The sequence below is a fragment of the Penaeus monodon genome, chromosome 30 (genome assembly GCF_015228065.2).
Source record: "Penaeus monodon isolate SGIC_2016 chromosome 30, NSTDA_Pmon_1, whole genome shotgun sequence".
In the NCBI taxonomy this organism is placed as follows: domain Eukaryota; kingdom Metazoa; phylum Arthropoda; class Malacostraca; order Decapoda; family Penaeidae; genus Penaeus; species Penaeus monodon.
Genome location: NC_051415.1, coordinates 27,800,320 through 27,800,608, shown reverse-complemented (window position 1 = coordinate 27,800,608; position 289 = coordinate 27,800,320). Strand labels below are relative to the sequence as shown.

The 289-nt window shown below is 33.2% G+C and overlaps 1 protein-coding gene across 2 annotated transcripts in view; it reads left to right on the top strand.

Moving 5' to 3' along the window:
* Positions 1-289, top strand: part of LOC119592317 — a 7,762-nt gene that overhangs the window by 5,321 nt on the left and 2,152 nt on the right. The window lies entirely within an intron of this gene.

Below are 289 nucleotides of genomic sequence, written 5' to 3'. Positions count from 1 at the left end.
GGCTGCAATACTTAGGATTCCAGCTTAGACCAGATCTTAGCCATATTTATAGCATTCATACTTTAATACTAGGGACCATAGCAGTATCGTTAAAAATTGTACACCAAAAAAGCAAACGGTCGGTCACAGTTGCTAGTTTTTGGGGAAAATGAAAATAACTGCTTAGCCGATTTTGTCATATTTTTTGAAGGATGATTTTCCCATAAAATGTTGTTATAGAAAATAATGATGTATTCAAGAAAGACACATGACTTAATAACATGCCTATCTTACAGCAAATATTGTAGAA